The 27759-nt window shown below is 36.6% G+C and overlaps 1 protein-coding gene across 10 annotated transcripts in view; it reads right to left on the bottom strand.

The window, feature by feature from the left end:
- The window catches only part of NAALADL2 (N-acetylated alpha-linked acidic dipeptidase like 2), a 1274580-nt gene that overhangs the window by 609422 nt on the left and 637399 nt on the right, over window positions 1-27759 (bottom strand). The gene's annotated exons all lie outside the window — the stretch shown is intronic.

The following is a 27759-nucleotide window of genomic DNA, read 5'->3' as shown; positions in this document are numbered from 1 at the left end:
TCCACATACATCTAGAAGTTTTCACTTATGTGAGAGCAACAAAAGATCTACCACGGACAAAGTTCCATTGCAAAAGGAGAACTGTTCTGACTGCTATCGTGTCCTTCCTGAGAGCAGAAGACACCTACAGGACCTTGATATATTTCGTCTAGGACTGAGCCTGTCATACGAGTTGCTAAAATGTTGAAATACTTTCACACTGGCAAACAGCCACTTCCCTGATCCTCCTGAGAGCTCCCACTGTACTAGTCATTCTGGTCTCTGCCCTGGATGTTCCAGCCAGATGTCTAAGACAGAGCAACTAATAGGCATATACAGAACCAAATGAGGTGCCTTCTTCTGAATGGTCAGGTCCTGTTCTGTCTCTATCATTAAATACCTTGAAAATAGCCCGATTACCTCATATGAACATATTTCACTCAAAGGTTCCTCTCTGTTCTTCTTTACTAATAGAAAAGTAATAGGCAGATGAACTTGTCATTCCAGGTTCTCTTGTTTTAACTTGTTAAACTATATTTTTAGGGCAAAGAACTTATTAATCTTTGCATGACTACCATGATTTATACAGTAATGATCATGATTTGCAAGACATGTTTATTTCCCACTAAAGAGGAAAAGTAATTAGGGGGGACTAGGGAATAATGACTGGTGATAGAAGCAAGGTCCGATGCTGTAAAGAGCAATATTGCATAGGAACCTGGAATGTCAGGTCCATGAATCAAGGCAAATTGGAAGTGGTCAAACAAGAGATGGCAAGAGTGAATGTCGATATTCTAGCAATCAATGAACTCAAATGGACTGGAATGGGTGAATTTAACTCAGATGACCATTATATCTACTACTACAGGCAGGAATCCCTCAGAAGAAATGGAGTAGCCATCATGGTCAACAAAAGAGTCTGTAATGCAGTACTTGGATGCAATCTCAAAAACGACAGAATGATCTCTGTTCGTTTCCAAGGCAAACCATTCAATATCACAGTAATCCAAGTCTATGCCCCAACCAGTAACGCTGAATAAGCTGAATTTGAACAGTTATATGAAGACCTACAAGACCTTTTAGAACTAACTCCCAAAAAAGATGTCCTTTTCATTATAGGGGACTGGAATGCAAAAGTAAGAAGTCAAGAAACACCTGGAGTAACAGGGAAATTTGGCCTTGGAATACGGAATAAAGCAGGGCAAAGACAGAGTTTTGCCAAGAAAATGCACTGGTCATAGCAAACACCCTCTTCCAACAATACAAGAGAAGACTACACATGGACATCATCAGATGGTCAACACTGAGATTATATTGATTATGTTCTTTGCAGCCAAAGATGGAGAAGCTCTATACAGTCAACAAAAACAAGACCAGGAGCTGACTGTGGCTCAGATCATGAACTCCTTATTGCCAAATTCAGACTGAAATTGAAGAAAGTAGGGAAAACCACTAGACCATTCAGGTAAGACCTAAATCCCTTATGATTATACAGTGGAAGTGAGAAATAGATTTAAGGGCCTAGATCTGATAGATAGAGTGCCTGATGAACTATGGAATGAGGTTCGTGACATTGTATAGGAGACAGGGATAGAGACTATCCCCATGGAAAAGAAATGCAAAAAAGCAAAATGGCTGTCTGGGGAGGCCTTACAAATAGCTGTGAAAAGAAGAGAAGTGAAAAGAAAATGAGAAAAGGAAAGATATAAGCATCTGAATGCAGAATTGAAAAGAATAGCAAGAAGAGATAAGAAAGCCTTCTTCAGTTGTCAATGCAAAGAAATAGAGGAAAACAACAGAATGGGAAAGACTAGAGATCTCTTCAAGAAAATTAGAGATACCAAGGGAACATTTCATGCAAAGATGGGCTCGATAAAGGACAGAAATGGTATGGACCTAATGAAGCAGAAGATATTAAGAAAAGGTGGCAAGAATACACAGAAGAACTGTACAAAAAGATCTTCACAACCCAGATAATCATGATGGTGTGATCACCGACCTAGAGCCAGACATCCTGGAATATGAAGTCAAGTGGGCCTTAGAAAGCATCACTACGAACAAAGCTAGTGGAGATGATGGAATTCCAGTGAAGCTATTTCAAATCCTGAAAGATGATGCTGTGAAAGTGCTGCACTCAATATGCCAGCAAATTTGGAAAACTCAGAAGTGGCCACAGGACTGGAAAAGGTCAGTTTTCATTCCAATGCCAAAGAAAGGCAATGCCAAAGAATGCTCAAACTATCACACAATTGCAATCATTTCACACAGTAGTAAAGTAATGCTCCAAAGTCTCCAAGCCAGGCTTCAGCAATACGTGAACTGTGAACTTCCAGATGTTCAAGCTGGTTTTAGAAAAGGAAGAGGAACCAGAGATCAAATTGCCAACATCTGCTGGATCATGGAAAACGCAAAAGAGTTCCAGAAAAACATCTATTTCTGCTTTATTGACTGCCAAAGCCTTTGACTGTGTGGATTACAACAAACTGTGGAAAATTTGACAGAGATGGGAATACCAGACCACCTGACCTGCCTCTTGAGAAATCTGTATGCAGGTCAGGAAGCAACAGTTAGAACTGGACATGAAACAACAGACTGATTCCAAATAGGAAATGGAGTATGTCAAGGGTGTATATTGTCATCCTGCTTATTTAACTTATATGCAGAGTACATCATGAGAAACGCTGGACTGGGAGAAGCACAAGCTGGAATCAAGATTGCCAGGAGAAATATCAATAACCTCAGATATGCAGATGACAACACCCTTATGGCAGAAAGTGAAGAGGAACTCAAAAGCCTCTTGATGAAAGTGAAAGTGGAGAGTGAAAAAGTTGGCTTAAAGCTCAACATTCAGAAAAGGAGGATCATGGCATGCGGTTCCCATCACTTCATGGGAAATAGATGGGGAAACAGTGGAAACAGTGTCAGACTTTATATTTTTGGGCTCCAAAATCACTGCAGATGGTGATTGCAGCCATGAAATTAAAAGACACTTACTCCTTGGAAGGAAAGTTATGTCCAACCTAAATAGCATATTCAAAACCAGAGACATTACTTTGTCTACAAAGGTCTGTCTAGTCAAGGCTATGGTTTTTCCTGTGGTCATGTATGGATGTGAGAGTTGGACTGTGAAGAAAGCTGAGTGCCGAAGAATTGATGCTTTTGAACTGTGGTGTTGGAGAAGACTCTTGAGAGTCCCTTGGACTGCAAGGAGATCCAACCAGTCCATTCTGAAGGAGATCAACTCTGGGATTTCTTTGGAAGGAATGATGCTAAAGCTGAAACTCCAGTACTTTGGCCACCTCATGCGAAGAGTTGACTCATTGGAAAAGACTCTGATGCTGGGAGGGATTGGGGGCAGGAGGAGAAGGGGATGACAGAGGATGAGATGGCTGGATGGCATCACTGACTCGATGGACGTGAGTCTGAGTGAACTCCGGGAGTTGGTGATGGACAGTGAGGCCTGGCATGCTGCAATTCATGGAGTCGCAAAGAGTCGGACACGACTGAACGACTGAACTGAACTGAGGGAATAATGGAAACTATGACTAAGTCATACTGAGTGTAGACAGTTGCTGCTTATTGTGTGACTCTAATTAACACCTATGTTTCACTTCCCATTTACTGCTTCTTTTGTTTATTGAGTTTTACAGTGGACTAAGCAAGGCTTCCCAGGTGGCTCAGTGGTAAAATAAATAAATAAAAATTGCAGTCCATGGGGTCGCGAAGAGTCGGACATGACTGAGCAACTTCACTTTCACTTTTCACTTTCATGCATTGGAGAAGGAAATGGCAACCCACTCCAGTGTTCTTGCCTGGAGAATCCTGGGGACAGGGGAGCCTGGTGGGCTTCTGTCTGTGGGGTCGCACAGAGTTGGACACAACTGAAGCAAATTATCAGCAGCAGCAGCAGGCAATGCAGGAGACATAGGAGATGTGGGTTCTATCCCTGGATCAGGAATATCCCCTGGAGAAGGGAATGGCAACGCACTCCAGTATTCTTGCTTGGAAAACCCCATGGATAGAGGGTTCCGGTAGGTTATAGTCCATGGAGTTGCAAAGAATCAGACATGACTGAATATGCATGCAAGCAAGGCATCAATTGGGTCTCAAACTCGACTACACCAGGAGGGTAGGAATCATGCTTGTCTTTTGTATGACTGTCTATACACCTTGTATATAGCAGGCATATAGTAGGCATTTAAGACATTAAATAAAAGAACAAATGACACACATGCTGATGTGGCATAACAACCACATAAAGCAAAGAGAGCTCTGAGAAAATATTTGGGATGTACTTCAATTAGAAAAGTAAAACATATGAATATAGTAGAATTTTAACTACATATAGGAAATAACATGTAGAAAAATAAATGATGCTTGATGTAAGTATGCTACATTGATTGCATCTTTCCAACTCCTTTAAAAACATTCTGTATTTTTCCATTTTTAAACAAATAATGAACACGAATGAATTTTTATAATAAGGATAAAAACCTAACACTGAGAACCAAAGCTAAGTATAGTTGACTCACGTGTATACTTCCTATAAGAAACTAATATGATCACACTTCTGTTTTTTCCCACCAATGTTTTACTGAAAATGGGTAAAGGATTCAGAGAGAGAGGAAGAATGAGAGAGAGAACAAAAGAAAAAATATATGTGAATAAGAGGGCCAGATTTAACATTGACTCTTCAAATGCTCAGATTGAAGTCTTTAGGGAAGGCTGCTAATGTTTAGATGCTGAAATTACTATTCTCTAAAAGAATAGTCAATGAAATGATTTTGAATGTTCTGCTTACTACAGGAGAAAATATGAAGAAAAAACAAAATGAATGTTTCTAGAAAGCAATTTTTAAAAATACTAGAAATTACTTACTTATTATTTATTATTATTTAAAGCAAATAGTGACCATTAGCGAGAAAGAGATGCACATCAACAAAACAAAACAAAACAAAAAGTCAAAAAGCAATTCCATTGTCTTACATGTCAAGTGGCAGCAAATATTAACATGCTGATGTTTCTAGATACCTTTATTAGGGCTTATGCACATTCACACATATATTTACAAAACACCTATAAAAACATTAATCTGCAATATGTCTTTTTCACTCAGTATATACTAAACATGTGTCCATGTTGATAAGTACACTTATGTATCACTTTAATAGATATATACTATATATGAGTGATATAAGTAATATATAAAAACTCCATCAAATATTAGTAACCAACTCCTGATTATTGATCACATTATTTTAAAAATATTACAAACTTCCTTATAGCTGTATCATTGCATAAATACCTGTTTTAATGAAATATATTTTCACATGTAGATTCTTGAGGTCAAGGTACTCCTGTTTTTATGATTTTTAAAATACACTAGTTTCCTTCCAGAAAATTTATTAAAAGTTATTTTCTTACCAATAGTATATGTGAGCATTTGTTGCCTATCATTATCACCAACACTGAATATTCTTACTTTTCCAAAGATATTTGTCAATATGGCCAAAATTTAGTCCTCCAAAATTTTTTCATCATTAATGAAGTTAAATGGATATTTGTTTGTGATTTTGTTTAATGTTATCTTTCCTCCTGAAAAATTACCTGCTTGTGAAAAACTATTTTCACAATTCCTAGGCCATTTATCCATTTATAACTACTTAATAAGTGTCATTGTCATACAGGTAATTGGTATCATTGGATTATGGAGGTAATGAGGACAATGTCTTTGCTCTTAGGAAGCTGAGTTTACCAGTGGAATGATGGATAGTTTTCACTTTGAGTTATTGCTGTTGAGTCACTGAGTTGTGTCCAAATCTTCATGACCCCATGGACTACAGCATGCCAGGCATCCCTGTCCTCCACTATCTCCCAGAGTTTGCTCCAATTCATGTCCATTGAGTCTATGATCCCATCAACCATCTCATTCTGTGTCACCCCCTTCTCCTCCTGCCTTCAATCCTTCCCAGCATCAGGGTCTTTTCTAATGAGTCAGCTCTTTGCATCAGACGGCCAAAGGACTGGAGCTTCAGCTTCAGCATCAGTCCTTCCAGTGAATATTCAGGACTGATTTCCTTTAGGATTGACTGGTTGGATCTTCTTGCTGTCCAAATGATGCTCAAGAGTCTTCTCCAACACCAAAATTTGAGAGCATCAATTCTTTGGCACTCAGCCTTCTTTACGTTGCGCCTCTCACATCTGTACATGACTACTGGATAAAACCATAGCTTTGACATAACAGACCTTTGTAGGCAGAGTAATGTCTCTGCTTTTTAATACATAGTCCAGGTTTGTATAGGTTTCCTTCAAAGGAGCAAGTGTCTTAATTTCATGCTTGCAGTCACTGTCTGCAGTGATTTTGGAGCCCAAGAAAATAAAGTCTGCCTCTGTTTCCATTGTTTCCCCATCTATTTGCCATGAAGTGATTAGTCCAGATGCCATGATCTTAGTTTTTTAAACGTTGAGTTTTAAGCCAGCTTTTTCAGTCTCCTCTTTCACTTTCATCAGGAGGCTCTTTAGTTTCATTAGAGTGGTATCATCTGCATATCTGAGGTTTTGATAGTTCTTCTGGAAATCTTGATTCCAGGTTGTGATTCATTCAGCCCAGAATTCTGCCAGATGTACTCTGCATATGTTAGGTGACAACAAGCAAGGTGACAATGTACAGCCTTGTCATGCTCTTTTCACAATTTTGAACCAGTCAGGTGTTCCATGTCCAGTTCTAACTTGTTTCTTGATCTGTATACAGGTTTCTTGGGAGACAGATAAGGTGGTCTGGTATTCCCATCTCTTGAAGAATTTTCTACCATTTGTGGTAATCCACACAAAGTGAAAAAAGGGAAAGTGAAGTTGCTCAGTCGTTTCTGACTCTTTACGACCCCATGGATTGTAGCCTACTACACTCCTCCATCCATGGGATTTTTCAGGCAAGAGCACTGCAGTAGGTTGCCATTTCCTTCTTCAGGGGATCTTCCCAACCCAGGGATCAAACCTGGGTCTCCCGCACTGTAGGCAGACACTGTCTGAGCCACCAGGGAATCCACACAAAGGCTTTAGCATTTAGTATTTAGTCAATGAAGCAGAAGCACATGTTTTTCTGGAATTCCCTTGCTTTTTCCTATTATCCAATGGATGTTGGCAATTCAATCTCTAGTTCCTCTGCCTTTTCTAAACCCAGCTTGTATATGTGGAAGTTCTCAATGTATGTACTGCTGAAGCCTAGCTTGAAGGATTTTGAAAATAACCTTACTAGCATGTGAAATGAGTGCAATTTTATGGTAGTCTGAACATTATTTGGCACTGCCCCTCTTTGGGATTGGGATGGAAACTGACCTTTTCCAGTCCTGGAAAACTGGCCACTGCTGAATTTTCCAAATATGCTAACATAATGAGTGCAGCATTTTAATAGCATTTCACTTTGACTCTAACTCTAATTAACTGGCAAGGAATGAACAGCAGGAAAAGAATGTGAGGATAGACTCAGCATCAGTGGAAAGTGATTCTATGAGAGATCACTGTTTTGGACAAAGAAAGGGAATGATGATCCACAGTATTTTTTTTTTTTCAATCTGCTTTAGTGGAATATCAAATATGTTCAAAAATCTCTTCTAAAAAGATGCTGATGATAATAATTTAATCTTTATGAAACAGTGCTTAAGTTTATTTTAGTCAAAAATCACATGGAAGAGTTACATGTTTTTCTTTTCTGATTATATTAGGTAGTATGTTGAGATCCCTTTTATAAAGAATATATATCATGATATACTTCTATACCTCACGGCCAATTATGAAGCAAAGTGGTTTATTGGAAACCTGTCTTTGGTTAGAGTTGATTACCTCCCTACACCCTTGAAGAGACAGTTTTATATATGAACCAACTTCCTCTTCCTGTCCTCTGCATACAATAGTTGGACCTGAAGTGGACACCTCTTCGATTTTGTCAAATCTGGTTTCTGACTCTACCCCTCACTGGCCATCATAGAGCTCTTAAATAATTAATTTAATTCAATGACAATTTTAGAGAGGGTCTATTGCTGGATTTCCAATAACACTGACAACCGAAGACACTGTTTACATTATATCAAATTTTAAAAATGTTCCTTTGCATTGTTAGCACTACATTTTGAACCTGATAACATGGAGGTTGCCTAAAATGCTCAAAATATCTCCCATTTTGGTGAGATTATATTTTTAACAACACATTCAAAGAATGCCAATGACAAAAAGATGAAACCAGCTGTCACTGTGCTGTTTGATGGCAGACTGTCCCTTGGTGCACAGGTGAAAGTCATTAGCTCTGCATAGTCCCTCTCATAGCTTGAGACCTAGACTGATGATTATACTGGGGGTCTGATACCTGACGAGATAGGGTGAGTGTCAAGCCAAGATTCTTGACATTAAACTTCAACTGTCTTTTGCTTCTCTTTCTCAAGTATATATCTGATAAGCTTGGGGTCCTTAGTTCTTGTAAACTAAGACAACATTTGACATAAATAGGGCCAACTGGAACTTAGAAAGGAGAAAGCAAAAATGAGTCAGGCAGAGGGTGTTAGGCCTGAGTATTGTATGGTAACCGAGAAGCAGGTCACAGCCTCTGGCTAATGTGGTGCATTGACCCACAAGGCTATGTCACCTTGGAGGGGCACCATTTTCTAATTAACACAAATCACCATATAAGCAAATAGCTTCTCTATTCAGAACTAATTGTAAGACATGTACAAACTAGTTATTTTTAGAATGTAGAAATCATGAACCTTGCCAAGGAAACTGACAGCTAAAAAGGAGGAGGAAGTCGATGAAAATAGAGATGAAAACAGGCAAGAGAGAAAATGGCACACACAGACCTCATGTCCAGCTGTGTGCCTTTCACTTGGACTGGATGAGATTTCCTCCCTTTCTCTGAGGGTGCTTCTGTTATTTGCCAATAAACCAATTCATAACTAAGACAAGTGAAAATGCATGAGACTGGGACACAGTACTGGATTTTGTTACCGACTCTAACACTAATAGCTAAGTGACAACTCATAATTTTTCCAGCATTGGTTTCACCATCCATAAAATGCAAGAACTGAACAATATTATCCTCAAACATTCATTATTTCTTAATTTAAAAAAGCAAGTAGTCTTATTCTATGATTTTCAAAATGTTTATGGAGACATTTATTGTACTTTTAAATATGTTGTCATATATGAAACTTGCTTTCAAACTATTGGTTGAGAATACCCTCTCCAAAGAGAAAACATTTTCTAAAAGTAATAAAGACGTGTGAGGTAGTTTTTACGATTGATTCTAATATATATTATAAATATTTTAATTTCACATTAAACTTCTATTAGATATGGAATATAAGGAAAATCAAAATACTTAGAATCTATATATTGAAACTCTAAGTTACTGAATTGATTCATTCTTCATTCAAAGTACTAATTTAAATTGTGTACTAATTTAAATAGTACACTGTGAAATGTTAATTTCGTCTTTTAAAAATTATTTCTGACTGAGTCCCTTCACTGTTCACCTGAAGCTATTACATTAGTGTTAACTGCCTATACCCCAATACAAAATGAAACATTAAAAAAAAAAAAAAAACTATATCACAGTGTTTACACTCAAAAAGATATATATGACAATTTCAATAAATCACACAGGATTAAATGAAGACAACTTCAATGAAGCTATTAATACTCTGTTTAAATTGGAAATACTTCTACTCTAATAAGTACTTCAACCAATATTTTATTTTCAGGAGACAAGTTACATATTACATAAATTTACAGATTATGTTTATTCAAAATGTCCACAGCCTCCAAATCACAAGCTTCCCACTTCCTTGTGTTCAACTGAAAGAACCACTAAGTGCTAAGCCAACACAATTCTTAGCCAAGTTTCCATGGGTGCTAAAATATCAACATGCCTGAGGTAGCTGAGATAGATGCTAGAGTAGAATTGAGAAGTGACCCTTTGTAACTCTGAGACATTTTCCTTTTTCTGTACAGAGTCAGCCAACTTCCTTCAAGCTATGTCACAGCTTCACATCATCTGAAGCATTATAATGCCCCAAGTCTCCAAGGTGAAATTTCATTAGTATTATTTTTTCATCCTCAGTAATTAAAAATGATCTGATGGAAAATTTTGGTAGCACTACGTTTTGACCTGCTTTAAGACAGTAACCTCATAGCTTCATTTTGTATCTCTAGTCCTTGATATAGTGCCTGGTAACTATTGATATTTCTATTGTTGAGTTATTGAATAAATTAGTATATCTATCAATGAATGAATGAATGAAAGAAAAACATAGGGCATAGAGGTATAAATGTATTAAATGAATGTTATTTTGCTCTATGGTTTCCACCCACTGGCTGGAAAACTTATGCCATAAATTTTGCTATGGCATCTTATATGTGTCCATTAGAATGTGAGTATAAGTATTAAGCCATCTTTTTTCTGAAATTAAAAGAAGACTCAACAAAATATGTTATCCTTTTATACTTCTGTAAAATACATATTAAAATTGGTCTATTTTGTTTAATTTTGTTTTGTATTGTTTTGCTATGTAACAGTAGCAATAAGGAGTGGAGTATAGCCCCCAGGGATTTAAATGTATGAATTTGTCTTATTGGCAGTGTCTTAGAGATAAAATGTCTTTGACCAAGAAATATGATCTCACATTCCTCACTGTGAATCATGTTAGTACACTTCTCCTTGTGTAATATATAAAGCTCTCTGTTGCAAAATTACCCACTTTGAAATAAATGGCACTACAAATCTGTGGGCAGGACACAACAATCTTACCGAACAAACCTTACAAAAGGCAAAGCTCCTTGGGAATCACTCGCTCAGGGGTCATAGTCTAGAACCTAAAAACAGTCCAATAGTATTATATTCCCATTGCCTTGGACAGACAGCATACGGGACCAGGATGGCTACATGGTATTCAGATATTCAGGAAAGAATCATTCAAAGAAAATCAAAGCCAGAGACAGTAAAGAAACAGTACTCTGATCTGATTCGTACCACTTAACTTCTGTACTTATTGACATCTACTCCTACTTTCCATCAAAACCCCTTTTCTATTTCAGGAGGAGGATGCTGTTGCTATTGTCATTTAGAAAATACCCTCCTTCACAGTGTCCATCGAGGGAATACTGGCTGAATTCTGCAGCTAGACTCTAATCCATTTACAGATGTTGTTAAATTGTCAACTCACCCTTTTGAACCCACTGAATGTCAGCTGTGCTCTTTATTTTCACTGGTCACAATGCAGGAGATCTCTGAACTACCACCTGGTATCAAGAACCAAAGGAGGAAGCTTACGGTTTTCTTTGTACTTTAACCTCTTCAAAATACTGGTTCACTATTAGAACCATTCCTCTGGCCTCCACAGCTATAAAAGTTTCTTGAGCCTTCGTGTAGAAAAGAGCAAGGGTAACAAAGGAGACAAATTTGGTTTTACAGATAAAATTAAGATCTGTTATGTGGTGTCCCCGTAAGATTTGTAAGTTTAAGTTCTAACCCCCAGCACACCTCAGAGTGTGACTACATTTGAAAATAGAAACTTTAAAGAGGCAACAAAGGTTAAATGAGGTCATATGGGTGGGCTCTACTCCAATATGACTAATGTCCTTACAAGAAGAGGGAAAGACATTAGAGGTCTATGTGCAGAGAGTGAAAAAAACAAAACAAAAGACATGGGGACACAGCAAGAAAGTGGCAATCAGCAAGCCAAGAAGTGAGGCCTCAGGAGAGACTGAACCTGTCAACACCTTCATCTTAAATTGTCAGCTTCCAGAACTGTGAGAAAATAAATTTGTGTTTAGGCCATGCAGGCTGGAGTATTTCGTTATACCAGCCCTGGCAAATTAATACTTTCACATGAGATAAATATCTGCCAAACTTTATATATAGATTCTGGAAAATCATGTAATTAGAATCTAGGTTCTGAGTGTAGGTCTTCTTAGGCCAAATCATCAAGTACTAATTAAATTGTGCACCTACTATAAGCCAGATACTGTCTCACAAGATATTTTCTGATTTCTATTCAAAGCATCTGATATATCATTTCAATTCCCATTATTGTGAAAGTTTGATTCAGGAAGGTGAAGAGCTTGACCTGGGGTCACAGGTAATACGTGGTAAAGTGTGTGTGTGTGTTAGTCACTCAGTCTTGTCTGACTCTTTGTGACCCTGTGGACTATAACCCACCAGGCTCCTCTGTCCATGGAATATTCCCGGTAAACATAGTGGAGTGGGTAACCATTCCCTTCTCCAGGGGATCTTCCTCATTCAGGAATCAAATCCAGGTGTCCGGCATTGCAGGCAGATTATTTACCATCTGAGCCACTAGGGAAGCCCAATAAGCGGTAATTCCAAGGATCAAACTAGAGTTTTCCAAATTCAAGTCTAGCAATCTATCCATTAAAGCATACATTTTCTATTATATATCCATCCTTTACAAAGACAAACGGATTGGCCAAAGGGTAAACTTATTAAACACATCAGATGCTTCTTACATGATATGCTTTCTGAGAAGTACTAAAATCAATACTGCATGAATTATATGCCTATTTGTTTAGATTGCTAAGAAGACCTGGATTTTTACAATGTGCATAGTGGGGATTCATATATATTAAAACAATAAAATGTGGATATTTTACACTAAAGATTCATGGCTACTATAACATAAGAATAAACTTTTAAAAACCATGAACTAACATTACTTAGCCCATTCTTACTCATTAAGTTAAATAGTTCTGGAATATGTGAAAAATAAAAACACTAAACACAGGTGTTCATTTCTTAAGCATATATTTTGACTTCAGGGCTCAGATTTTATGTTATTCTTTCTTCTTGAAACTGTTTTCCCCTATTAATAGATCTGTTATTTGGTCCTTTAATTATGTATTGTATTGTTAGGATGCATTTAAAGAGATTCATAAGATTGCTGTTTGCTTTGTCAAAAGTATTTCAGAAATAAGCTCATCTTTTTTTTTCTTAAGACAATTATGGTGAGGAATATTCGCTGTAATCAGATGAGTACATCCAAGGCATAATCACAGCATTTATTTCTGATTTCTCTTAACACTGTTACTTGGATTTCAAATTGCTTTACTTGATGTATCCAAAGTTACCTAAATAATTCTAGTAAGATTAATAAGAAGCAATGATCTCCTTTTGCAAGGAAAAAAAACCCTGAAGCTATTCAGAAAGTGAAGCCTGTTGTCAGAGTTCTAAAAAGCATTCTCAACTTTTATCATTACATTACAGAAGAGGGAAAGAAGGAAGGAAGTAGGGAAGGAAAGAAGAAAGGGAGAAAGGTAGAGATGGAGGCAAGATATCCTATTTTATAAAGTATTCTCATGCATAATTATTTATTGCACTTTAAAGCTCCGTGTGGTGCAGTCAGTGAGGTTGCAGAGTCAGATACAACTAGGAACTCAACAACAACAAACATCTCATTTGGTCTGTGGAATAATTTTTATCTCACAAATGAAGTATTCATGAGATAAAGATTATATCAAGATCACATAGTTAATTCTCAGATTTCAGACTAAAGGAATGTGTGCTCATAATTTATTTTCCTGTGTTTCTCCCATTAAATCATATTGCTTTCAAATAAGGAAAAAAGTGTGCCTCTGCATTTGTTTGTTTGTTTGTTTGTTTGTTTAAAGGTCATATTACATTATTTGATAGCCATTGCAGTGTACTGCAAGGAAGAAGTCTGATTTATTTTTTTTTTTTAATTTTTAAAAATATGATGTTATTTTCCCAACTATAGCTTCAAAATTTTGAAGAGAATGCTATAATTTATTTTCCCCCTCCTCATTTTTCCTATCCATGGTAGATCCACATCTGTAGTATGGATCCATTAATCCAGGTTCTAGGTTGAAAATACAGTGGTAGAGTGGAGATTAGCAAGGTTGCAGGTTACGAATACAACGATAGTGTGAGGACCAGCAAGTATTAACCTAAATTGTCTTATTTTTAGAGAGAAGAATTTGAGATTGAAAGAGGAAACACAGTGGCTGGGATCTTTTCCTCTGTATAGGTGGTTCATGAATGCTACATATCGTGTGAAGGTTTTTTTTTCTTTTCTTTTTCAAGGGAATGATAAGAAAGAAGAGAATGTGGAGAATGAACCAGGTGGATAGTTGAGGAAATGTAATCTCTTTGCTTTTTATTTTTATTTTTATTTTGTATTTTATTTTCTTTGTGTTTTTCAAGGGAATGATAAGGAAGAAAAAAAGGTGGAGAATGAACCAGGTGGATAATTGAGGAACTGTAATTTTGCTTCACCCTTGGAAAAAAAGCTATGACAAACCTAGACAGCATATTAAAAAACAGAGACATTACGTTGCTGACAGAGGTCCATATAGCCAAAGCTATGGTTTTTCCAGTAATCATGTATGGATGTGAGAGTTGGACCATAAAGAAAACTGAGCACTGAAGAATTGATGCTTTTGAACTGTGGTGTTGGAGAAGACTCTTGAGAGTCCTTTGGACTGCAAGGAGATCAAACCAGTCAATCCTAAAGGAAATAAGTCCTAATATTCATTGGAAGGACTGACGCTGAAGCTAAAGCTCCAACACCTTGGCCACCTGATGAGAAGAGCTGACTCACTGGAAAAGTCCCTGATACTTGGAAAGATTGAAGGCAGGAGAATGGGATGACATAGAATGAGATGGTTGGATGGCATCACTGACTCAATGAACGTGAGTTTGAGCAAGCTTTGGAGTTGGTGATGGACAGGGGAGCCTGGCGTGCTGGCATCTATGGAGTCACAGAGTCAGACACAACTGAGTGACTGACCTCAATTTCTTTGCAATTGTCTGCTGTTAGGGAATGGTATTGGGGTATAAACAAAAACAAACTCGTTAATCTGGAAAAATATTTTTCTTGATGTAAAATGATGAAATTTTATGAATTCATTTCCAAAAGTAAACATTTAAGTAATTTTAAAATCCTCTTTCATTGCCATTCACTTATTAGCAGGCTGTTTGCTATTTGTTGTATGTTAGATTGTAGGAACCATGAATAAAAAAATTCTAAAATAAAATGATTCAAAAATATTTTTTTCCAAACTTCATTAGGCCTTTAAAATTTGTATAATCTCATTATTTGAAATATTAGCTTGTATCTTTAAAAATTAGGATATGATTATTATAATTTCCTTACCTATGAAGGAAACATTATTTTTGTTATCCTATTATTTTTTCTCAATTAAAAAAAAAGAAGTCTACTTCACAGAAATGATTTCTTAACCCTTCCTGAAATTAATTCATTTACTTATATAAAACCCGACATTTCAGCCAGGCACAGAATTTGTAATCAGATGCAAACATCTGAGGGATGTTCTTATTTCAGGACAAACTGAGGGATTACAGATACATAGAGTCTTTGTACCTTATATATTTTTAAGAAGCAAATCTGATGCATATGTCTTGCAGAGAACTTAATCACAATAGAAATAACTTCCATATTATTCTTTCTCACGTCACTAATTAGAAAGATTTATAGTTGCCTGGAAAGAATCAGAGTGCATGTCTCTTGTCCGTGCAGTTTATAGATTATCATTTGCTGTCTCTGCAGTCCTGTCTGGCAGAAATTGACAATGACTTCTTACAGTGCAAACCCATCAGGGGTCACAGCCACAGTTTCTGTTTCCCTGACCCTGCAAAGGCTTTTGATTTTCTTGAGAATCACTTTCACTTTTAAGTAAATAAAAAATTATCTGTATGTCATTCAGATTTCAGATATTTTTAAAATATGCAAGATGTCAAAGCAGAATCTGACTCTGAGTTACCTTTTGATAACTGTAATACCTGTTAAATCAATCTGCTACATTTTTCATTACCTTATATGATATATATTATTGTGACTGAGGTCACTATTGCAAACTTCCCTCACTTTTTTCTCTTGCTTTCAGTAATATATTAAGACAAAATGATGGGAAGGAACATGTTGAGTTTAATGCCTGAGTGCATGGAAAAACATATGATACTATGGATGTACTGCTTCTGTTTAGCTCCACTGTGATGTACAGCATTATTATACCACTAAACCAAAAAGACAAAACAGAAACAAGTGTGGAAAACTGGAAGAGGAAAACACATTATTGCAACTGTCCTTATGGTTCATGGCTTCTTTCCACACAGTTCATTATTCTCTCATGACAGAACACTTGTCTATATAGAAATATATATCCCATATGAAAATACCTACTTTTTATTGAAGTGATAGTTAAGCAAAAGTAATTTTTAAGCCATCAAATCTACTTTCCTAGGCATTTCTAGAATCTTTAGAAGCCATTGTGTACATCAAATAGGAGTAAATTATTACTTTACTTTGTTTTCTCTTTTAATTGAATAAGTTTTGCTCATGTTGTAACAGGTTTATTTAAAAGTGAAAGTAATTTGCTATAGAACAGCAGGTTTTATAAATGGAAACTTCTACAACAGAACATTGCGAGGTGTTTAAATATTAACCAGACATATTGCTCACTCTCTGCACTAAATTTCAGAAACTTAATACAAATTAAGTACATATTTTATTGCTGGATCTTGCTTACCAGTGCTAAGAAATCCACAATGTTCAATTCTAATTAAAAATGAAATTGAATTGCAATTCCCTGGAAACAAGGGCTGATCAGATTCAATAAGCTTTACTTAATTTATTTCAGAAACAAAATAATTGAATTGTTCATATGCAAAGAAAAAAGTGCTTGCATTGTTACTGAAATGCATGCTTCCAAGTCTTTTGCAATTGTATTATATTTTCTAATGTTCACAGTGATTACATATCTCGTATGTATGTTTCAAGATATTTAAGGATACAAGAATATATCACATACCTTTATTATTCACATCTGGAGAAATATCAATAACCTCAGATATGCAGATGGCACCACCCTTACGGCAGATAGCGAAAAGGAACTGAATAGCCTCTTGATGAAAGTGAAAGAGGAGAGTGAAAAAGCTGGCTTAAAACTCTACATTCAAGAAACTAAGATCATGGCATCTGGTCCCATTACTTCATGGCAAATAGGTTCGGGAAACAATGGGAATAGTTTCAGATTTTATTTTCTTGGGCTCCAAAATCACTGCAGATGGTGACTGCAGCCATAAAATTGAAAGATGCTTGCTCCTTGGAAGAAAAGCTATGACCAACCTAGACAGCATATTAAAAAGCAGAGACATTACTTTGCCAACAAAGTCCATCTAGTCAAAGCTATGGTTTTTCCTGTGGTCACATCTGAATGTGAGAGTTGGACCATAAAAAAAGCTGAGTGCCGAAAAACTGATGCCTTTGAACTGTGGTAACTGGAGACTCTTGAGAGTCCCTTGGACTGCAAGGAGATCCAACCAGTTGATTCTAAAGGAAATAAGTACTGAATATTTATTGGTAGGACTGATGCTCAAGCTGAAACTCCAGTACTTTGGACATTTGATGCAAAGAACTGACTCATTGGAAGAGGCCCTGATGCTGGGAAAGACTGAAGGCAGGAGAAGGGGATGACAGAAGATGATGGTTGGATGGCATCAGTCACTCAATGGACATGAGTTTGAACAAGCTCTGGGAGATGGTGATGGACAAGGGAGGCTTGGCATGCTGCAGTGTACTGGGTCACAAAGAGTCGGACATGACTGAGCAACTGCACTGAACTGACTGAGGGATGCAGCCTAAATTATATACCTCATTTTTTTTTTTAATTTTCAAAGCAATATAAAGAAAACTATTATTTTTCATAATACTTCTTAAATTGGATTACTATTTTTTAGAAAGAATTTTCCCAAATGCTTAACTCATGTTATTGGTCACAACTACTTTGTGAGATTTTTGAAATTACTCTCATCATCATTCTTATTTGCATTTGGTCTTTATTTCTTCAACTTTAGAAAATTGTCTCAGTGAGGTGTGATTTTTCCTGTGATTCTATAGGTTGTAATAGTGAAAATAGAAACAATGATTTTAACTAGTAGGAAAACTGAAAAAAAAAAAAAAAAAAAGAACTGAACATGAATGTAGGGTATACCGTTGAGCAAAGAGCAGAGCAAGTATTTCTTTACTCCCATCTGTGTTTTCAATTGTTTGAGATCACAATGGCCCCAGCATATCTCAGCTCAGAAATGAACATCTTCAGAAACAGTTTTCTCTGGAGATGAGGTGGGATTAAGGAACATGATTTCAGAGTAGTCCTAGACAATAACTCCGTGCAGCTCTGGACTTTTACATAAGAATGAAGTGAAGTCGCTTAGTCCTGTCTGACTCTTTGCGACCCCATGGACTGTAGCCTACCAGGCACCTCTGTCCATGGGATTTTTCAGGCAAGAGTACTGGAGTGGGTTGCCATTTAATAATTGGAATGGTACAGTAATGCAATAAAGATAAGACTTCATCAAGAGACAGAGTTTATGAAGAAGAAATGTCCCGAACTGAACCAAAGTTTATCTAAAACTATTTCTCTAATAGTACTTTCCTTCTATAGATCAAATAATACATGAAAGTATTTTGAAAGATATTTACAAAATAGTTTCAGTGTAATCATTAATACTATAATATTTTTATTAGAAGATCTCAAAGATGTTTAAGAGAGTTAAAAAAAAAATTCATGTAATAAAGTTGTATGAACACACCAAATCAGAAAATTAAAAAAAAAAAAAAGACAATGAACATTTTGAATAAAAAAAAAACATAAAATTTTACCCTGAAAGGTAAAGAATGAATTGTTCCATTAAATACCCTAGCTATATCTATTTTTCTTTTTTTTTAACAAGAAATTTTCTTAAAGCAAGACAAGACTGGGAATAAAATACCCGCAAACAGATGCCTGTCAAATTAAAAAAGGTAGAAGAGGAAAATTCATATAAAATATCTGAAATTAAAAACAATTTAAATTAAGATTTGGAAGCACTTCTCTAATGTTGCAGGCATTTTTTAGGTTTATGAGCAAGTTAATTATTTTGTTTCAGAAATAAATTAAGTAAATTAGATTGAATAAAAATATACACTATAGAATTATAAAAACATCAAAGAAATAGATAAAAGATGTAACACAAAGCTAAATAAACTAAATAACACAATGACAAAATAAAAATACAGTATAACACACGCAATATAGAGCCTTACAAACAATTATATGAGAGACCTGCTGCTGCTGCTGCTGCTAAGGTGCTTCAGTGGTGTCTGACTCTGTGTGATCCCATAGACAGCAGTCCACTAAGCTCCTCTGTCCCTGGGATTCTCCAGGCAAGAATACTGGAGTGGGTTGCCATGGAAGGAATGATGCTAAAGCTGAAACTCCAGTACTTTGGCCACCTCATGTGAAGAGCTGACTCATTGGAAAAGACTCTGATGCTGGGAGGGATCGGGGGCAGGAGGAGAAGGGGACGACAGAGGATGAGATGGCTGGATGGCATCACTGACTCAATGGACGTGAGTCTGAGTGAATTCCCGGAGTTGGTGATGGACAGGGAGGCCTGGCATGCTGCGATTCATGGGGTCGCAAAGAGTCGGACACGACTGAGCGACTGAACTGAACTGAATACATGCATGCATGCTAAGGCTCTTCAGTCGTGTCCAACTCTGTGTGACCCCGTAGACAGCAGCCCACTAGGCTCCGCCATCCACAGGATTCTCCAGGCAAGAATACTGGAATGGGTAGCCATTTCCTCCTCCATGAGAGACCTACCTCTTTCAGAATTGGAAAAATTTCAAAAGCCATAAAATGTAAGAGTATACAGGAAGTAGATAATTAACTAATAAACTTGAGATAGAGAATTACATTTTTCACAGAGCACATATATACACATGAATAATTTAATATGAACTTTGTCATGAAGAAAGTCTTTGAAAAGTTCTAAAAACTAGAATTTTATTGGTCATATATTTACCATAATCTAATCAATTTGAAATTAACAGTAGAACCATGAACAAAATTCACTTATACCCAAATCACTGGATCACAAAACAAAGGAAAAGCAGAAAGTAAAATGTATAGTAATGAAACTTTGGGGAAATGATATAACTGAATAGTTAACAATTTATAGTTCATGTGGTTTATTGAGGAACTTAGTTCCCATTTAAATCAGTTAGTAAAAGAAACATTTAATTAGGAAGAGGAATTATTTAACATAAAAGCAGAGAGCAATGAAGTAGGAAACAAAAAAAAACTGAAAAGCATATAATTTTTTTTAATATATGGATCTGAAGCACTAGTTGCACATTGTAATATCTGAAAATATTAAATAGAATAAATTCATCACAAATGACAGCACATTGAAGACTGTGGCATCTGGATAAATTAAATATTTCAAAATTCGCCTGACCACGTCCCTAGACTAGGATTAAACAAAGTATCCAGCAGTGGAGCATCTGGCCCAGCAGCTGCCAAGCACGCCCTCTGAGTAGAAATGAGCACTGGCTTCACTTGCAAACTAAAGCAGAAAATGCCAAGGGGAAGGGCCTTTAATAAAGCCAACAATGGGCAGAAACAATGCCAAATTAATATTGAAATCAGTACAGGCATGTGCCATTTTGTCTCAATTACAGAAGTCAAATCTGCAAAGCATGGAGTCATATCAGATATTTACAAAGGGTAGCAAGTTTTGAATATTTAGGTCGTAAACATTTGGACATACTAATATACATTTGTAACCTCTCTGAAGAGATTTTTGAAAATAAAGGAGGGCCAGAATATCTTTTGTATCCACAGAGTTGAAGAGAAGGAGGTTCACTAACAGGTTCATTTCTGCAAATCAAAAAGCTCACAAAGGACATGGATGTGAAAGGACTCAGACACAGTGGTAACTCCCACCAGGCAGTGTTTCTCTTCAACTTGCCCTTCTCTCCCTTGTTGGACAAGTATGTGTGTGTGTGTGTGTGTGTGTGTATATATATATATATATATTCTATCCTTATAGACTCACAGTGAATACCCTTTCTTAAATTTATCAAAAGCAAAATAAGACAAAATAACTATCTATATTTGGTTGTATAGTATGCCTAATCTTACTATCATCTTAATATAGATAAATAATTTCTAATTCAGTGAAGCTATTGATGAAGATGTCCTCTGGGTTACTGACATATAATTTTACAAGTATTTCAGGGACAGAATGAAAAGCTCCTTACAGAGCCATAGCCTGCACGCCACTGCTGCCCTCCTGGCGTCATAACTAACATTTAGAAAGGAGTATAGCAGAGCAAAGCAGTAGATAAATAATACAAACATATGAATGAGAAACTACACCATCTCAGACCTGTAAAAACTTCCACAGAATCTGCTACTGTTTTCATGTGCATTCAGTGAAAAATATCAGAATGATTGCTAGCTTTTCCAGTGTTAGAATCCCTAAAGAAAACATAAAAATGGGTATGGAGGCTAAGTCATTCACTGTATGAGGTAGTTTAAGAGAAATTACAATCATCTAATTTCTATACAAAATCCTGAAAGGAAACAAATAATATATAACCATGAGATTATTTGATAAAGACCCATGTCATGGCTTGGTATATATTGGGTTGACCAAACTTTTCTTTGGGATTTTCCATAAGATGGTACAGAAAACCAAATGAACTTTTTGGCCAACCCAGTATTTTAGGGGTTACAAAAATGGAAAAACCAGGTTGGGATCTGAAATATGAGAACTGTTCTATTTATTTATATTTTTGGATGGTATACTTGTTCACACTACGCAAATCTCAAGTGTTTTCAAGTAGGGAGCTAGTTCCAACAGACTTAAAAACTGCATAATTGCTATACAGCCTTTTTATTGATTTCTAAGTTTTATCTTTAGAAAGGAAATATCACCATTTATTATTTGCCCATATCCCAGATTTTCACTTTTCACTTTCATGCATTGGAGAGGGAAATGGCAACCTACTCCAGTGTTCTTGCCTGGAGAATCCCAGGGACAGGGGAGCCTAGTGGGCTGCCATCTATGGGGTCACACAGAGTCGGACACGACTGAAGCAACTTAGCAGCAGCAGCAGAAGCAGATTTTCCCTGGTAGCTCAGCTGGTAAAAAATCTGCCTGCAATGTGGGAGGCCTGGGTTTGAGACCTGGGTTGGGAAGAGCCCCTAGAGAAGGGAATAGGCTACCTACTCCAGTATTCTGGCCTGGAGAATTCCATGGACTGTATAGTCCATGGGGTCACAAAGAGTCAGACACAACTGAGTGACTGTCACTTTCACTTGGCATACACTTTGCAGCTGGATATACACAATAACACAGAAAGAAGGGCACTATTAATTTTCTCATACAAATGTGGACTGAGGGCAAAAGTTTAAGTAACTTGCCTAGTCTCTTAGAACAAAGTAAAGCTGAGAAAAGAACTACGTCTGTCTTCAAAACCCATTTCTTTTTCATCATTCTGTATGACATAGGGCCTCCTGAATATTCTAAAAAAATATAATTTCCATCTAAACTTATATCTACATTGGAGAAGGAAATGGCAACCCACTCCAGTGTTCTTGCCTGGAGAATCCCAGGGACAGGGGAGCCTGGTGGTCTTGCGTCTATGGGGTCGCACAGAGTCGGACACGACTGTAGTGACTTAGTAGTAGCAAACTTATATCTACAGATTATTCATAGTACCTATAAATGTCATTTATTTAATAAATTTCTTATTGCTTTTAATATGTCCTTTTGATTAGTTTTGAAATATAATTCTCCCTTTCTCCTGCTGTCCTTTAATTTTCTTACATCCTTCCATTTGTTAATTCTACTTGCAAATATTTATGAATATAGATATAGATATATATATATGGAGATATATATATATAATATGTGAGAGAGAGACAGACAAGACAGATACAAAGACAGAAAGGAAGAGACAGATATTGACATTTATAACTCAATTCAAGCAGTAGACCTACTGCCCTAGTATTTACAAACTATCTCTTTGCTACATGCCATTTTCTAAATAATACATCAATTAGGAGTATTTTGAGTAATACAAAATAATACACAAAAAGTCTTTACCTTTTTGCAATGTATGTTATATTAACTCAGCCTATATATGGGAATTGATTTAAATATTATATTATTTTCTTAAAGGAAGTATATATTAACAATTATGTATTCAGTTCAGTTCAGTCGCTCAGTCGGATCTGACTCTTTGTGACACCATGGACTGCAGCACACCAGGCCTCGCTGTCCATCACCAGTTTCCAGAGTTTACTCAAACTCATGTCCATTGAATTGGTGATGCCATCCAACTATCTCATCCTCTGTCATCCCCTTCTCCTCCAGCCTTCAATCTTTCCCAGCACCAGGGTCTTTTCAAATGAGTCAGTTCTTCTCATCAGGTGGCCAAAGTATTGGAGTTTCAGCTTCAACATCAGTCCTTCCAATGAATATTAATAGTCAGGACTGATTTTCTTTAGGATGAACTGGTTGGATCTCTTTACTGTCCAAGGGACTCTCAAGAGTCTTCTCCAACACCACAATTCAAAAGCATAAATTCTTCAACGCTCAGCTTTCTTTATAGTCCAACTCTCACATCCACACATGACTACTGGAAAACCACAGCTTTGACTAGACAGACCTTTGTTGGCAAAATAATGTCTCTGCTTTTTAATATGCTATCTAGGTTGGTCATAACTTTTCTTCCAAGGAGTAAGTGTCTCTTAATATCATGGGGCAGTAACTATCTGCAGTGATTTTGGAGCCCAAAAAAATAAAGTCAGCCACTGTTTCCAGTTTCCCCATCTTTTTGCCATGAAGTGATGGGACCAGATGCCATGATCTTCGTTTTCTGAATGTTGAGCTTTAAGCCAACTTTTTCACTCTCCTCTTTCACTTTCATCAAGAGGCTTTTTAGTTCCTCTTCACTGTCTGCCCTAGGGGTGGTGTCATCTGAATATCTGAGGTTCTTGATATTTCTCCTGGCAATCTTGATTCCAGCCTTTGCTTCATTCAGCCCAGCATTTCTCATGATGTACTCTGCATATAAGTTAAATAAACAGGGTGACAATATACAGCCTTGACGTACATACTCCTTTCCCTATTTGGAACCAGTCTATTGTTCCATGTCCAGTTCTAACTGTTGCTTCCTGACCTGCATATAGATTTCTCAAGAGGCAGGTCAGGTGATCTGTTATTCCCATCTCTTCTCAGAGTTTTCACAGTTTATTGTGATCCACACAGTCAAAGGCTTTGGTGTAGTCAATAAAGCAGAAATAGATGTTTTTCTAGAACTCTTTCTTAAACTTTATTAAAGGAAGTATATATTAAACATTACATATTTCAAATAGTAAGAAAAAAATGTTTATTGAAAAAGTTTACTATCCTCTAGAGCAGTTACTGAAATATGTTTATTATTTTAAAATCCCTTAAGCCTCAGCTAGGCTATCATTAATTAAGGAAGGTGAATAAAAAAGGCCTAAAAGTTAATCCACTGAAATACATAATACATATGTCAGTAAAACAATATTTGCTTTTGATTCATTCTTGTCCTTCATTCACCTAAAAAAAAATACCATTAATTTACTTATTTCTCATCTAAGTATTACTTAATTTCTAGTATATGGTTCAAAGTACACCTCTTTGAATATTGATTTAGCTAATAGCTTAAGTTCAGCAGGAAAAAAAAATTAAAGAAGAATTATAGATTGAATAACTCAGAGTGCTTAAATAATTACCCACATTTAAAAATGAGAAATTATTTCTTACTCCTCTTACCTTAAGAGCGATTACTTCTTTCTGCACCCTCATGATCAAATGCATTCTATACTTTATCTTCTAAAAGTAAATTGAACTATCCTTCACACCTCTAGATAACAGCTGGACAGCCATAGGAGTAGACTTAATCAGTTAAAGATGTTCCCTCACTGGAAAGGCAACTGGATTTACCACATCTGCCATCTTTCTTGTATTTTGTGTCAATTCAGATTCAAAGCAAAAAGCCTCAGACTGTGAAAGCATCAACATTATTGAGTAATCTACAAGGAATATCTACTGTGGCTGGTGTTATAATTTAGAGTTAAATGCCATTCTCTACTTAACAAAGGGGAGGATTATTTTGATCCAGTAGAAATTCATCATTCACATTTTTCAGTAGTTATCAACCCTGCCAAAAATTCTCTATTTCAGTAATTATTTTCTTCCTATTTTCTCTTTTTTACCCATCCTTATACATCAATAGCCTAAATCACAGCTAATTGAATATGCGCTTCAGTACAAGTTTTCATATTCAGTGAATCAGAAATGTGTAATAGAGAAATTGGATTAATGGTATTTTACGAATGCAAAGCAGAAAAGACAGCTGCACGCATTTTTGTAGTAGCATCCAAGCCATTCCACATACTTTGCTGATGCTTATACTGCTGTCATTACTCTAAGATTGACTTAAAACTTAACCTCACTAAAAAGATATATAAATTTGCTTCATTTCACTTGTACTTAGAAATGTTCCAGTGAACAGCCCCAAAAGTAGTTTAAAGGAGACACAAAGATTTAAGGACAACAAAAAGAATAAACAGTGGTTTGTGCCTCATTAAGATATAAGGTATTTCACAAAAATGCAGTTTTCAGATAAATGCAAGTTGATCTTTTAAGTCTTAAAACTGCTTTTCTAGTTAAAGGATTTAGGCTTGTGCTGATTTAAATGTTTCCATTGTTTCCCCATCTGGTAGAAACAGTGGCTGACTTTATTTTTCTGGGCTCCAAAATCACTGCAGATGGTGATTGCAGCCATGAAATTAAAAGACGCTTACTCCTTGGAAGGAAAGTTATGACCAACCTAGACAGCATATTCAAAAGCAGAGACATTACTTTGTCAACAAAGGTCTGTCTAGTCAAGCCTATGGTTTTTCCTGTGGTCATGTATGGATGTGAGAGTTGGACTATAAAGAAAGCTGAGCATTGAAGAATTGATGCTTTTGAACTGTGGTGTTGGAGAAGACTCTTGAGAGTCCCTTGGACTGCAAGGAGATCCAACCAGCCCATCCTAAAGATCAGTCCTGGGTGTACATTGGTAGGATTGATGTTGAAGTTGAAACTCCAATACTGTGGCCACCTGATGCAAAGAACTGACTCATTTGAAAAGACCCTGATGCTGGGAAAGATTGAGGGCAGGAGGAGGAGGGGACGACAGAGGATGAGATGGTTGGATGGCATCACCGACTCAATGAACACGGGTTTGGGTAGACTCCGGCAGTTGGTGATGGATAGGGAGGCCTGGCATGCTGTGGTTCATGGTGTCGCAAAGAGTTGGACATGACTGAACAACTGAACTGAAATGATTTAAATGACCTCAGTATAGAAATGCAGAACATGTAACCGGGAGAAAGAACTCAACTTTACAGAAGGTCAGGACTTGGGAAAGAAAAGGCTGAGAAACAGGGTGTACCAGAAGAAGTGGGCGTAGAGTGATGTGGGAGGTGGCAGGGAAAGGGGCATTCAAACAAAGATTTGAAAATCCTACAGCTTTTCAAATTTAAGACTGGACAGCAAGAATTCCAGAAATATCATAAAGTCCAAAAGGGATGACAAGAACGTTTTTATTCTGTATTTTTGTGATGTTGTTATTTTTTTCTTTTTAATTTATTTTTTTATTGAAGGATAATTGCTTTACAGAATTTTGTTGTTTTCTGTCAAACTAAGGGGTGAGATGGGGAGGGAAATGGGAGGGAGTTTCAAAATGGAGGGGTTATATGTATACCTATGGCTGATTCAGGTTAAGGTTTGACAGAAAACAACAAAATTCTGTAAAGATATTGTTGTTTTAAAGGGTAAGGAAATTAATTTTCAGAGGTCTGTTAGTGGAGCTTTATCATTCTCAGGAAAAATGATCTACACAAAGCCACAACTACAATGCAATAATCTGAGCTCAAAGCAGTGAAATAAATGAAAGTGTTTGCTCAAGTATCATGTCTAAGAATTTATAGTATCAAAACAAACTTTCAAGTCCATCTGGTCCATTGCTCATTAAGGTCACCAGTCAGAGGTGTTTTGTCAGGAGTTGATTTCAAATGGGCAACAGTTTCATTAAAAACTTACAAAGAACCCAACAAGATAATGAAAAACATCTGGTTGAATATAAGCATTTTGCTGTTTTTTTTCCCACCACGTCTTATTTTAAAACATTGTAAAATGAAAATGCATTATTCATAAACTTAGCTATCATTCAAGAGGTACTTATTGTGGATCCCCTATATACTAGACAATGTTCTAGGGTTTAGGATACAGCAATTAGCAAATACTAACTGCATTTCCAGCTACTTTTTCAAAGGGAGACAATGTATTCATAGGCATTACATTTTTAGCATCCATCATGTGTGACAATGTCAGATTTTTACATAGAAGAAATTATTTATCATGTAAAAGGAATAATGCATACATTAGTTTTCTGCAAGATAATTTATTTTTCCTTTTTTTTTAATTTTTATTTTTAAACTTTACAATATTGTATTGGTTTTGCCAAATATCGAAATGAATCCACCACAGGTATACATGTGTTCCCCATCCTGAACCCTCCTCCCTCCTCCCTCCCCATACCATCCCTCTGGGTCATCCCAGTGCACCAGCCCCAAGCATCCAGTATCCTGCATCGAACCTGGACTGGCGACTCGTTTCATACATGATATTCTACATGTTTCAATGCCATTCTCCCAAATCTTCCCACCCTCTCCCTCTTCCACAGAGTCCATAAGTCTGTTCTATACATCAGTGTCTCTTGATAATTGAGTTAGTCAACATTATTATGAATATAACAAGATATGGCAGAGAAGCCAATTCTGACTCCACGTTGGAACTGTTTCTTTGACTTGCTTTTG

Source organism: Bos grunniens, chromosome 1, assembly GCF_055505025.1.
Source record: "Bos grunniens cultivar Pamir isolate PY7600 chromosome 1, Bosgru_T2T1.0, whole genome shotgun sequence".
Taxonomy (NCBI): domain Eukaryota; kingdom Metazoa; phylum Chordata; class Mammalia; order Artiodactyla; family Bovidae; genus Bos; species Bos grunniens.
This window is presented reverse-complemented; position numbering and strand designations above follow the sequence as displayed.